Source organism: Leuciscus leuciscus (genome assembly GCF_965113295.1).
Source record: "Leuciscus leuciscus genome assembly, chromosome: 2".
Lineage (NCBI taxonomy): Eukaryota > Metazoa > Chordata > Actinopteri > Cypriniformes > Leuciscidae > Leuciscus > Leuciscus leuciscus.
Window position 1 is genome coordinate 16,697,220 of NC_138726.1, and position 13,921 is coordinate 16,711,140.

The following is a 13,921-nucleotide window of genomic DNA, read 5'->3' on the forward strand; positions in this document are numbered from 1 at the left end:
TGCCAAGGGCGTGGTGAGCTCATACCAAGGGCGTGGTGAGCTGGTACCTGCTTACGTCACGCAGTACCACAATATCCAATAGGAAAATTCAACTGCAGTAGCCACCGTTCAACCTGAATAGGGCAGCACTCAGACGTTTTTACACCATATATTATAGAATTAAAACACGTTATACCCAAATGTCAAAACATTTACTTGAATCACTACTAAAGCCCCAGTCTTACAAATCATTAACTAAAGAAAAGTTGTTTTAGGGTTTAGTTACCCTTTAATTGCATGTGAATTGCAATTAAATGGAAATGTATTATAGTTAAAATTTATATTAAATTCAATTAGCTAAACTTTAGAATGCTTTTTTCACCCACTTAAATAGTACATCTTTATACATATGTCAAAGCTAATATCCTTTTCAAACTTGCTTTAGCCTTTTGAGGTTAGAGGAGGAGTCTCTTCCTATACACGTCCATAAAGCATGCACGGAAATGCGGTCATAATCAACTGTAACTTTTCTCTTTTTGTTCTTCGATTTAGTTACTAACGAGAGTTTATCACATAGATCAAATTTTTGTTTAATGAACTTGAGCACATAATAATAATAATAATAATAATAATAATAAATTTTATTTATAAAAGCACTTTACATTTTAAGGAAAAAATCTCAAAGTGCTACAAGTCTGATCCTAAGAACAATATCTAAACATTTTTAAAATGCGTAAGATCTGCTAAAAAGTAATGTCTTTAGTCCCTTTTTAAAAGTCTCGATGGTCTGTGGTGACCTCAGATGGTCCGGGAGGGCATTCCAAATCCGGGGAGCGGCAGAGCAAAAAGCACGATCGCCCATTGTGCAGAGTTTAGTTTTGGGTATTAAGAGGCGGTTTGAGGTTTGTGATCGGAGAGATCGTGCTGTCGAAGCAGGGGTAAGTAGTTCTTTCAGGTAGGGGGGTGCATAATGAACTTGAGCACATAATCTACTGGTTTTTTTTGGGTGATTTATTCCCCCAATTCTGTGGCCTTTATAACAATAATCCAAATGAAGGACTAGAGAAACAGTGTCTTTGATTTCACACACACAAAAAAACAAAAATCAAATGAAGGTTCTTATCTGAGATGAAGTTTTGTCCTGAGAGAAAGATGAAGCTATGCAACCTGAAAGAAAAACGTTGAAATTGATTTCCATGAAGAAAAACATTGAGTACGTTGAACTTATCTCTTCTTTAGAATTGTCCTTTCAGGCTGGAGAAAACAAAACAAACAAATCCACTCCACCACAAAATCATTTTTGAACCAATAGGTAGGGATGGCTGACGCGAAACAGTCGTTCCGAAGCTTTGCGAGATCCCGAAGCGCAGATGTTTCGAAACACTGATCCGAAGCGTGATTCAAAACACCCATGTCACGTGACTATGGCCAAACGAAGCCTCGAAGTGTTTCACTAAGTGTTTCATCAGGTGTGGTCCGCCGAATCAGCGTTTGATTGACACGGTCGGGAACAGACCACACAATCGCACATCTGTATAAAAGTGAAATCAACGCATATTGACCTCGTGGGTTTTTGTGAGAGGAGTTTGATTTTGAGATTTTTGGTGATATAGTGACATAGTGCGATTTGATTAGTTGTAGGCTATTTAGGCTTATGTCACGGTGTGACGAATGAGGGTGGAACTAAAGTTCGCCGCAATTGTGTCCCCTCCGGTACAATAACAAGGAAACACCACCCCCCGTGTAAATGTGTATCTGTTGCCTTGCCAACCGGGATGAGGAAATCGACATCAGGTGTGGGGAATTAATCTAGAGCCATGACGAAGCTGTGTGGGCATTGAGAAGGATATAAAAAGCCAGCGAAGAGAGACTGCCGGGTGGTTCTCTCCCGTGAGAAGTCGTTCTATTTGAGTGTTGCAGAGAAGAATTGCGGGGTGCAAAGGGAAGTGTTGCTGGAGGGGACTCGAGGAGTGTGGAAGAGTTGTGAAAACACACCGTTTGTCTGGAAGGGAGAGAGATAAGTAATCGACCATTGTATCTCGTACCTGCATGTTTCAACGCTGAATTTGAGGTGGATTGGAGTGCTTTGATTGTGCTATTTAAATGTCACTGAGTGAATTATACTGATTCATGTTCGATCTCTTGCCCTCTTCCCCCGTGTTGGAACGGTGTTGTGAATCCGTCTATGTCTGTGGAGGAAAACCCTGAAACATCTTTTTCCCAACATTGGAGCTCGTTGCTTGTGGCACGGAGACCCCTGGGTGAGTGCTGGCCTTATCTGCACTTATTGAAGTGGATTGCAGTGCTTAAATTGACGTTTCCCCCCTCACGTTGCATGTTTGGAGTGAAATTGCCGTGTGTGTGGAAGATTTATTCTCTTTTGCCGTGCACTCCCCACGTGCCATGCTGGTCTACTGTCCGTGACTGGAGCTTAATAATGTCGATCGGCCCCATCTGTTGAGGACTAGAAGGAACAGCATCTGTGAGTCAAACTACCCTCTCTGTTTTGAAGTAGTGATTCTGACTGTCTTAGAAGAAGCTCTGTCCAGCCTGTTGACTTAAGTTCGCTACTTGCCTGTCAACCCACCTGTATGGTGAGAAGGTTTGCCCCCCCTTGCAACACACGTGAGACTGCACACTCTATCTGCAATCTTGATTCTGTTTGTCTTAGCAGGAGCTCCGCTCAGCCTGTTGACTTTGAGTCTGCTGCAGCCCTAAGCCCACCTGTATGGTGTGAAGTTATCTGTCCCCTGCAACACACGTGAGAATTGTATATTGCTGTTGAAGTTGATTCTGTTTGTCTTAGAGGAGTTCCGCTCAGCCCGCGACTTGAGCCTGCTACGATCCCAAGTCTATCTGCATGGTGTGAAGTCATCTGTCCCCTGCAACACACGTGAGAACTGTATATTGCTGTTGAAGTTGATTCTGTTTGTCTTAGAGGAGTTCCGCTCAGCCCGCGACTTGAGCCTGTTACAACCCCAAGCCCATTCTGCATGGTGTGAAGTCATCTGTCCCCTGCAACACACGTGAGAGCTGTATACTGCTGTTGAAGCTGATTCTGTCTGTCTTGGAGAAGTTCTGCGCAGCCTGCGACTTTGAGTTGTTACAACCCCAAGCCTCTCTGCATGGCGTGAAGTTATCTGTCCCCTGCAACACACGTGAGAACTGTATATTGCTGTTGAAGTTGATTCTGTTTGTCTTAGAGGAGTTCCGCTCAGCCCGCGACTTGAGCCTGTTACAACCCCAAGTCCATTCTGCATGGTGTGAAGTCATCTGTCCCCTGCATCACACGTGAGAATTGTATATTGCTGTTGAAGTTGATTCTGTCTGTTCTAGAGAAGCCCCACTCGGCCTGCGACTTGAATCTGCTATAGCCCCAGGTCCATCTGCATGGTGTGAAGTTATCTGTCCCCTGCAACACACGAGAAGCTCCGCTCGGCCTGCACCTTTGAGTCTGCTATAGTCCCCGGTCCATTTGCATGGTGTGGAGTCACCTGTCCCCGGCAACACACGTGAGGCCTATATACTGCTGTTGAAGCTGACTCTGTCTGTTCTAACTGTCTGTCCTAGAGAAGCTCCGGTCAGCCTGTTGACTCGAGTCTGCTGCAGCCCTAGAGTTCAAACTGTCTACTCACCTGTGGAAACTTACCTGTCCGTCGTAGGCCTCTGTGAACTTTGCACCAGTGTGGGAAGAGGATTAGCCCTGACTGTATACCCACCTGTAGAAATTCACCTGTCTGTCGTCGGTCCCTGTGAACCCTGCATCAGTGTGGGAAGAGGAAGGGTCCCGACTGTCTACTCACCTGTGGAAACTCACCTGTCTGCCGTCGGTCCTGGTGAACCCTGCATCAGTGTGGGAAGAGGAAGGGCCCCGACTGTCTACTCACCTGCGGAAACTCACCTGTCTGTCGTCGGTCCCTGTGAACCCTGCATCAGTGTGGGAAGAGGAACAGCTCGACTGTCTACTCACCTGTGGAAACGCACCTGTCCGTCATAGGTCCCTGCGGACCCTGCATCAGCGTGGGAAGAGGAACAGCCCCGACCGCATACACACCTGTGGAAATCCATCGATCCATCTCAGGCCATTGCGAACCTTGTATCGACGTGGGAGTGGGTCCCGGAGACTGCTGCATTGCCTCGATTCCGGGGAAGAAGAGGAAAGGAAGATTTTAGCTTAGGTTATTCAAATTACTTTTAACTTTAATAAAAAGAACTGTTATTCCCTTGAATTCTGTTTCCGTCTCGTCTCTGACACGCTCCTCAGGGTGGACCTGGTTCAGGGGTGGGCGCAGTCCGGCTTGGCCCATCCCGACCTGTGACACTTACATTTAAATTTACACAACACATTGACTGATAGGCTAGAGACAGACAGAGTATACATATAGTGACACATTAATAGATACATAGATATAAATATATATAGACAGCTAGATTAATAGATAGATACATATATAGATAGATTATAGATACATATATAGATAGATTATAGATACATATATAAATACATAGATAGATTATAGATAGATACATATATATACATAGATAGATTATATCTAGATACATATATCTAGATACATATCTAGACACATAGATAGATTCATATATATAGATAGATAGATTTAGATAGATAGATAAAATGGAGGCTCCCCAGAAGAGATGCCGTACATCTGTGGTGTGGGAGCATTTCCGTTTAGAAATCCCAAATAAAGTGAGATGTGTGTATTGTGATCGGCAGATAGCCTACTGCAACAATACATCATCCATGATGCGCCATTTGAGGAGAATTTGAAATTTGCGTATTTGCCCAGAACTCATGATCCACTAACTTACTGGAAAGAGAGAGCAGTAATCTTTCCTCATTTGTATGTCCTAGCTAAAAAATATATTTGCACGTCAGCAACAAGTGTCCCTTGTGAGAGGATTTTTTCAAAGGCTGGAGAAATTATCTGTAAAAAAAGAAGTAGGCTAAGTCCATCCACAGCAGAGAAATTAATATTTTTTAATAAAAATCTCTAAAAAAGTGAGACATTGTGGCATGATTTCTTTTATTAATATTCATTTTCCAGGACCAAAATAACATTATGCACAGTGAAGAGCCTATAGGTTACAAGCTTCACATATTAGAAAAATACAATAATAAAAAAACACTTTTTTTTTAATGGCTCGTCAAGGTTGTTTCAGATCAACACCTGCAAGTGACCACTAGGTGTCACCGTTGAGACAGGTGTCGGATTGATTCGAAGCCTCGAAACAATATGGCCCATTTGGTTCAACTGTTTCATTGCTTCACGAAGCCTCGATCTGCCCACCACTACCAATAGGCTTCCCAATTCACCCTAAGACGCATGGTAAATGAATAGTTCTTAACATTGAGCTTAAAACCCTACGGTTTCTCAATGAGTCCCAGTTTTCCAAGGTAGACTCCAAGAAACATGTGCTCCCACTACCCCCAAACTGACTTCTTCATGCCAGCTTTTCCTTATATGCCATACAGGTAAGCATATATAGCGCCCTCTAATGGCTTGTAGTATCTCTACACCTTTCCATTCTTTTACTACAAAATAACTGTTACAGATATTTCACTCTGTTACACAACAAAAGCCATGTTTATTGATCACAATCTCCGGTTTACTTTTTAAAACAAAAAAACTAAATAAACATCCAAGAAAACGCTATCAGTGTGAACAGCGATACCATAGCATGCGATTGAAGAAACTGTTGCAATCCACACTCTAACCTGTCTCTGCCAAACAATTCTACTCAATTATTAACACCTGCACTCACGCACCGTAGTGACATGAGAGAACATTATAAAATTCCCTTGTACATTCATAATGTTTTGTAATACATAATAAATAAATCAAATTTAATCTCTACAAGTTCATATTTCTGGTAGTGCACAAAATTCTAAATACGGCTCCAACAATATACTACAAGTGCACATTCAATACAGTTAAGTGCACTTTTCACAAGGGTTGCTATGCAACCATAATAAAGATTAGCTGTAAGGGGCTGCACAGTGAAATGGCTTAATAGATGTTACTATATTATAGATTTTAGCTTGGCTCCAAAACCCAATGACCGCTTGACGTCAGGTTTTTTTTTTTTTTTGGCAGTTTGATGAAAGTGCTAAGATATGATGTTTGTTCCCCTCGAATTTCCGTTTGGTTTATCTAGGTGAAGAGCTTTGCAGGAAATCCACAAAAATATTCAGTCCAATCGGAGCAAAAAAAAAAAGTATAATAATTTTGTACTAGATACACAAATATCTCTGAAAGGTCAGACTGGATCTGACGGCATTCCCTTGGCTATTTCTTCCTCTGTGCCACACCACTTCCATTTCTTCATCCACTAAAAACACAATAATTACTGTGTTAATTTTGGAACATGCACAAAAGGATGTTCTCACCAATCTATCAGAATATCAATCTACCTATCAGTTATTACGCCAGAGCCATAATTGAGTGTAATTAAAAACTCCACTAAGTGCTATAATTAATGTCAGTTGTCAAGCGCTAAAAGCTTCTGGGGGGCGTAATGGCTCCATGCATCTGAGGGCCGAAGACCCTGAATGCCGCAAGATGCTTGAAAGCAATTAGAGGGCGACCACACAAACGGGCGATTTGATGAAATTAATTCAGGATCATTATGGTCAGCGAAGACGTTTTACTGTAACCTCAATAATTTGTATTAAACAACAAATATGTGATAGACTATGTGAATGTTTCTGGTTTTGTTGAAAAGGCAGATTGATATTTGATTCATGCTTTTAATGCTTCATTCACTCAAGTTCTTTTGGATGAACTGAAGCAGAATACACATACATTAAAGCAAATTTCAGGCAAAGTTTAATGTGAGGAACAGGCCAAAATGAATTTTTTGAAAGTTATTCATTTAAAATCTTTACTTTCCAATCTCACATGTGCTCACATTAAAAATTTGATAAACACTACCCAGTTAAAAGTTTGGAATAATGAAAGGGTGTTTTTACATTTAATGTTGCTATTTGAGCATGAAAAAGTTACACAAAATTGCAAAGTACGAGTTATTCTTTATATTAATAAGCACTGTTTCTGAACTTGAGTTTTCTTCCAGGAACAAACACGTCACAATATTCCTCACTTAAATAATTCCTTCCCAAAGCATATGCAAAATAAAGGGGGCGAGGCCTGGTTGAGTTGTGTTAGTAGTGTGTTTAATCTCAGTGTTATGGTAAGGGGCATAACGTTTCCCAAACATGCTCGAAGCGGTTGACAAATCACAACACACTGGTCCAGCAGACGAGGGCATTCTTTTCAGAAGAAAGGGGCTTTATAGAGAGAAACTAAACAGATCATTACTGACCCACTGGTGCTTCAACAAATTCCTCAAAAATATGAAGCAGCACAACTGTTTTAAGCGAGTTCACTAATTTTAGAGGTGACTCCATCTCTCTCTCTCTCTCTCTCTCTCTCTCTCTCTCTCTCTCTCTCTCTCTCTCTCTCTCAGTTTGTCAGGAATGGTGTGTCGGAGAAGGAAAGCATGATGAATGGACTGTGTGAGTCCTGATGGATCCAGAGGTCTGTTTCGTCCTCTGAGTTCATAACAATAAATAACATGCTGTGTCTTAAAGAATTATAACCATCACATAAACCTTAAACATGATGGAACATCTGGCTCAAACCACCTAAGAACCGACACTTACAGTGACACATCCACCAACAGCAGACCAACTTAGACCTAGACCAATACCAGACTGGGATCCAGGGCCCGTATGTATAAAGCCACTCAGAGTAAAATTTTAGTCTCAAGCCTGTCAAAATTCTAAGAATTACATAATTTTACTCTTATTCCTAAACTTAAGAATAAGTGTGATTCATAAAGGTTCTTAAGTGTCAAGACTAGGTCTCAGCTCCTCAATTATTTAAGAGTGCTAGAGAGGACTCCTAACCTAGTTAGGAGTAACAAGATGGCAGCAGAGAGGAGGAGGCCACGCAAAAATATGATGTATTGGAGTTCAATAATGACGGAGTTGATCATCAAGGTATTCTTTTTGTAACTAACCTTTAAAAAAAATTATAGCAGGGAAATGAAAGTAATAAAAAGTAAAATGAAAGTAAAATGAGTTTATCAAAAAGTGAACGGTTCCGTTTATCACGGAAGTGAACGGAACGGAAGTGAACGCTGGTGTGTATTGCTGCCGCTGCTTACCGGACTATGACGTTTGTTTGAATTACTACTAGATCTAATGTTAAGTTAATTCTTAAACCTGTTATACCTCTACCGCTGTGGTATTTGCTGTCTATGTTTGGGAATATTCTCCGCTTACCCTGCTGCTGATTGCTTCCACGTCAACTATAAACGCCGCCGGTCTACTGCCTGCTGTCGGATCCTTCTGACGATCCTGCAGCATCACAGAGGCGGCAATATGTGGATGTTTAAAATGCTACTCTGGATTATCCTGCTTGTCACCATCGCAACAGCCATTCCACGGCTGTCTTACTCGGCTGCGGAACTTCACCAGCTTCGATTACGTTCCGCGGCCTCTTTCTGTCTCTTCAGCCATCGTGACATTCTCCGCCGACCAAAATACATCCACCGTGGATCCGGCAGGAACTTCTCGTACAATAACTCTAATTCCATCAGCTCTTATTAGTCTATTGGTCCCCGCAAACCCCACAGGATAGAGAGAAAGGTTGACCTTAGTGTTCTAGCTTCTATGCTACCTGACCCCGCAGTTCCATCTAAAGGATTCAAATTTTCACTTTTTTATATCCGATCTTTATCCAATAAAGCGCTTTTAATCGCGGACATCATCGTGTATTCAAAACTCGACTTTTTGTGTCTTACTGAGACTTGGCAAACAACCCGAGGATTATTTCCACCTCAACCATGCTTTGCCTCTGGGGTTTGTTTACACCTGCAAACCACGCCTCTCTGGAAGAGGTGGTGGTCTCGCTCTAATCTATCGTGAGAAACTTAAAGTCTCGCCAGTCTCAGTCACAAAGCCGTCCTCGTTTGAAATCCTGACTGTTCAACTTAACGGTCGTACTCCAACCCTTATTGTGTCTATTTACCGTCCTCCTGGACCCTCTGCAGTTTTTATTAGCGAACTTACAGCTATTTTATCTGATTTATGTGCATTGTGTCCCAATGTCATTTTAATGGGTGACTTTAATATTCATTGTGATAAACAAACTGACACAAGTACTAAAGATTTTATTTCTGTTTTAGATAGTTTCGGCCTTACTCAGTGCATTAATTTCCCAACTCATAATAAAGGCCATGTTTTAGATTTAGTCTGTTGCCTAGGAGTGACACCATGCAATTTTAATTCCACAGAGCTTCCCATCTCGGACCATAAAATTGTTTTCTTTGATATTATTCTGCCACTCCCAAATTTAAACTTGAAGCGCTCAATATCATTCCGTAATATTAAAAACATTAACCCAGATGATCTTAATAGATTAGTTAATACCTCTGTTTGTCCTACACCCTCTTCACTTTGTACTGCTAACCTGGTGGATCATTACAATGACTGTTTATCTCATTCACTAAATTCCTTAGCTCCCCTGAAAACTCGTACAGTCTCATTTACTAGGTCTTCTCCATGGTACACCCCTGAACTCCGACATATGAAAATGATGGGCCGACGACTTGAGAGACTATCAAAGAAAACTGGTCTAATCGTTCATCAACAAATGTATACTGATTATCTTCTTTCATATAAAAGTGCATTGACTGCTGCTAAATCCTCTTTTTACTCTGACATTATCAGTACCAATGAAAATAACACACAGACTTTTTTTTTTTTTTACTATCAATAATCTACTTAAACCTGTAGACACTGCTAATCCCCTCAACTCCACAGCTCAGTGCAACACATTTTTGGATTTTTTTTGTATAAAAATTACCAATATTCACCATCAGTTGAATTCTTCTGCCTCTACATTCAGCTGCCCACCCTTGAGTACAACATTGGTTCCACCACTCTCCATTCTATCAACTTTCCAGCCTCCATCAGCCGAAGAAATTACTATACTCATCAATAAGTCCAAGAATTCTTCCTGTCTGCTTGATCCCATCCCTACCGCCTTGGTCAAAACCTGTCTCCCCTCTATCTTACCGATCATAACGTCTATAATCAACTCCTCTCTACTTACTTCCACTGTTCCTACATCTCTCAAAACTGCTTCTGTTACCCCGATTCTGAAGAAACCTGGTTTGGATCCTAATGACCCAAATAACTATCGCCCCATCTCCAATCTCCCATTCATCACCAAACTTTTGGAACGGACTATAGCGACCCAACTTCAAGTTCACTTGCACAGCAATAACCTCTACGAACCTTTTCAGTCTGGTTTTCGCCACAACCACAGCACCGAAACAGCCCTGGTAAAAATCACAAATGACCTTCTACTTGCAGCTGACAATGGTCTTTTATCCATCTTAATTCTTCTCGATCTCACTGCAGCCTCATCTCTCATACAATTCTCTTGGAACGTCTGACTGCCATTGGGATCGTTCACAATGCACTAGCCTGGTTCAGGTCATATCTATATAATAGAAAACAGTTCATTCAGGGGACGAATGTCACATCAAAATCTACAACAGTCACCTATGGTGTTCCTCAGGGCTCAGTGCTGGGACCACTGCTTTTTATCATCTATATACTACCTCTTGGCAACATTATCCGTTCCTTTGGGGTTCATTTTCATTGCTATACGCTGACGATGCACAACTATATCTCGCTACAAAACCTAACACCTCTCTTCCCCCCTCCGTTCTCACCTCTTGTCTGCAAGCTATTAGCAACTGGATGTCAATCAATCTTCTCAAACTCAATGGAAATCTAAGTGAGGTTCTCCTCATTGGTTCAAAGGCCACACTCTCCAAAAGTCAACCGTTTACTATTTCAGTTGATGGTTATCCGATTCCCACCTCCTCCCAAGTCAAAAGTCTCGGTGTCATTCTAGACAGTACACTTTCCTTTGGCCCTCACATCAGCCATATCACTCGGACTTCTTACTTTCACCTCCGCAACATCTCAAGACTCCGCCCTTCCCTCTCCCAACACAATACACAGGTCCTTGTTCATGCCTTGATAACATCCCGCATCGACTACTGCAACGCCCTCCTCATTGGCTCCACAAGTGAACTTCTCAATCGCCTCCAGTCTATTCAGAACTCGGTAGCTCGGATTATTACCTGCACTAGATCAACTGATCACCTGCACTAGATCAACTGATCACATCACACCACTTCTTACTCAGCTCCACTGGCTTCCTGTTACTCACCGGATTAATTATAAAATTCTTCTGCTTACCTTCAAAGCCCTCCATGACCTTGCCCCCTCATACCTTTCAGACCTGCTTCTTCCCTATAATCCTCCTCGAACACTTCGTTCCTCTACGGCTGAAATTTTAACTGTACCTACATTCAGACTTAGCACCATGGGGGCTAGAGCGTACAGCCGCTCTGCCCCACATCTCTGGAATTCACTCCCACTTCACATTCGCCAATTGGACTCTCTCCAACAATTCAAATCACAACTTAAAACTTATCTGTTTAGATTAGCTTATCCTACATAAATTTTATCATTCCAATTCAACTTCCTGGACATTATGGTTTTTAGCATCAATATCGTACTTATTAATTAGATTTTACTATTGATATTATTGTTGGGCTTGTATTAATGTCTTGTTTATTTTATTTTATTTTATTTTATTTTATTTTATTTTATTTTATTTTATTTTATGTAAGGTGTCCTTGGGTGTCTTGAAAGGCGCCAACAAATAAAATGTATTATTATTATTATTTATTATTATAATTACATATTTGGTGACTGGAAAAATGCAGCAATGCACCGGTGATGACTTAAGCTCATCATTCCACAGTAAGCATGGGGTCTGAAATAGCACTACTGTGACACTGACCACACCAAACATACAGTAGTGGCCAAAAGTGATGTGAGTTTTTTATTTTATTTTATTTTTTATTTTTTATGACCCTACAAGTTTGCTTGAACCATCAAATTATGAGTAAAATATTATATTTTTGTGAAGGTTAGTGAATTAACTCAGTGAAGGTATTTTTTCTGACAAGATTATTTCAAGTCACCTTTTACAATACAGATTGTTTCAAAGCAGATTTACACTGGTTACAGGAAAAGTTAGTTTTGGCTGTACAGCTGCTCTAGAAGAAAATTGTGTAATTGTCCAGCTTAAGTAAGTTCAGTGATGGTTAATTTCCATTGTAAAAATCATTAGTTATCTATTTATCTATCTCTTCTGGCCTCTACTGCTGCTTCTTGAGGTTGATGTCTTTGGGGACCCCCACCGGGGTCTTGACCACAGCCTGCTATGCCTTCACTCTCCCAACAGATTCAGACTGTAATTTCTTAATTCCAACTCAGAAGAAAACTGCAACTTTACTATCACTGAATGGACAACCATCAACTCTTCCAACTTCCTCCCTTCTCCTGGTTGCTCTGCGTGGCCTCTACGGACCAGGGCCGGCATGCCACAATCTGCACTCCAGCCATGTGCTCATGGAGAGAGAGAAAACATTAAGCCAGAACAGAGTCAAACAAACCGTTCAAGTTCATCACCATTTCTTCCTTCAATGCAGAAAAAAATTGTTTGAAACTCATGGAACCATCAAAATCCTTCTTCAGGAACTTCACAAAATGCTTTCACTGCAAAGGCCATGCAAGTATACATTTAATGAGGTGATCTGAAAATAATAAGATGATGGTTATTTTCATAATTAATTTTTCCATAGTTCCATTTCCTGCTCCCGGTTTCATTCTGTCACTTATCATTTTACCAATGTATGTGTGATTGTATGTAAGTTGTGTGTATAGATTAGTTATGTTTGTGATTTAGTTAATAGAACTTGTGCACAATACGTATTTGGTTCTGATTCTCTGCTTGCAACAAAGTTTTTTTTGCGATTAAGATTTTGACTACAGGCTCTTAGTAGTACTGTACAGTAAGAAAGACATTTCCCTCCCCAGAAATGAACATTTCTTAGAATGAATAAACAATTAACACTGAGTGTTCACGGGACGAACAGGTTGATTGATTGTAATATTAATTTGACTACATTCAATTAAATGATCCAAATATTCATAATTAATAATTACAAGTTATGATTGATTATTAATTATTTTGAGCTACTATGCTACAGTAATGAGTTATGCTGATAAGGGAAGGAGGCGGGAACCGCGACATTTAAACACTTAATCAATCAATAAATAAACACGAAACGAAAGTAAAAGGGGCAGCCCCTCACGGACGACTGCCACACGCGCACTCTCATGGCTCTCAGCCTCACCCTGCTTGCCACAGTAACAATATACAGTACTTTCTTTTTTTTTTTTCTTTTTTTTTTTTAAGAAATTTTTACTTTTATTCAGCAGGGATGTGTTAAATTGATAAAAAGTGATGGTAAAGATTTATATTGTTACAAAAGATTTATATTTTGAATAAATGCTGTTCTTTTTACATTTGTATTCATCAATGACTCCTGAAAAAAAGTATCACAGGTTCCAAAAAATATTAAGCAGCACAACTGTTTCAAACATTGATAACTGAATATTAAATCAGCATATTAAAATCCTAAAATCCTAAATGGACTTCGACCGAAAACAGGAAGAAAATACAGGTATGTGCGCTGGCTGAATTAACATCATTTTTATTCATATCTTTCATATCTACTGCAGTCAGATTCACCGCGTTCACTCTGAAGGAATCACTCACAATGGCTGGGCACTTGTAATGACACATCAAGGATGTTAAGAGGCTAAAAGCAGGTTTAAAACTTGCCCCATTGAAGTCAACAGGGTGCAAATTTTAAAAAGAGGATAACACGGTGTAGGCAACACTGATTTTTGTCGTTGTTCTCTGTACTGACAGCACTCCAAATTTACAAAAAAAATGAGCTCAATGTTAAAATTGAC

The 13,921-nt window shown here is 40.5% G+C and overlaps 1 long non-coding RNA gene across 1 annotated transcript; it reads left to right on the forward strand.

The window, feature by feature from the left end:
* Positions 1-3,119: 3,119 nt before the first annotated feature.
* Positions 3,120-4,208, forward strand: LOC309493444. The gene is made up of 2 exons (XR_014203936.1): positions 3,120-3,491; positions 3,977-4,208. It is a non-coding gene; the product is annotated as an uncharacterized lncRNA (long non-coding RNA).
* The last annotated feature ends 9,713 nt before the right edge of the window (positions 4,209-13,921 follow it).